This window comes from Schistocerca gregaria, unplaced genomic scaffold (assembly GCF_023897955.1).
Source record: "Schistocerca gregaria isolate iqSchGreg1 unplaced genomic scaffold, iqSchGreg1.2 ptg000327l, whole genome shotgun sequence".
NCBI classification, from domain to species: domain Eukaryota; kingdom Metazoa; phylum Arthropoda; class Insecta; order Orthoptera; family Acrididae; genus Schistocerca; species Schistocerca gregaria.
This window is the reverse complement of record NW_026061797.1, coordinates 202,375-203,292: the sequence shown is the minus strand read 5'-3', so window position 1 is coordinate 203,292 and position 918 is coordinate 202,375.

Here is a 918-nt window from a genome sequence, read left to right as displayed (position 1 = left end):
CTATGTCGCGTGCAGCGGTATGTGGAGACACTAAAAGCACCATAGTAGAACAGAGATGAAGCTTCTAAGTTGATGTAATAGCCAGTAAGAAGAAGTAGAATTCAAGTTTTAGGTATCGATTATTGACTTTTTAGCTGGCTTTGGTGCCTTGGACATGAGCAAGGACCTTAAGATTCTGCATGAAAGGAGGACTAGCAGCCGAGTTGCAGGGGAGAATGTGAAAAGTGTTCATATGTAGTAAAAACCTGAGAAATCCGTCCATTTTCGTCATTTGTTATCGAATCGACTTAAAGCCAGATCATCACATTGGCCGCTCTGCTCTCTGAAACGGTTGTACTTATCGTCTGCAAAGCTATGTCGCGTACTGCGGTATTCGGAGACACTAAAAGCACCATAGTAGAACACAGATGAAGCTCCTAAGATGATGTAATAGCCAGTAAGAAGTAGTACAATTCAAGTTTTAGGTAATGAATATTGACCTTTTAGCTGGCTTTGGTGCCTTGGACATGAGCTAGGACCTTAAGATTCTGCATGAAAGGAGGACTAGCAGCCGAGTTGCACGAGAGAATGTGAAAAGTGTTCATATGTAGTAAAAACCTGAGAAATCCGTCCGTTTTCGTCATTCGCTATCGAATCGACTTAAAGCCAGATCGTCACATTGGCCGCTCTTCCCTCTGAAACGGTTGTACGTATCGTCTGCAAAGCTATGTCGCGTACTGCGGTATTCGGAGACACTAAAAGCACCATAGTAGAACACAGATGAAGCTCCTAAGATGATGTAATAGCCAGTAAGAAGTAGTACAATTCAAGTTGTAGGTATCGGTTATTGACTTTTTAGCTGGCTTTGGTGCCTTGGACATGAGCTAGGACCTTAAGATTCTGCATGAAAGGAGGACTAGCAGCCGACTTGCACGGGAG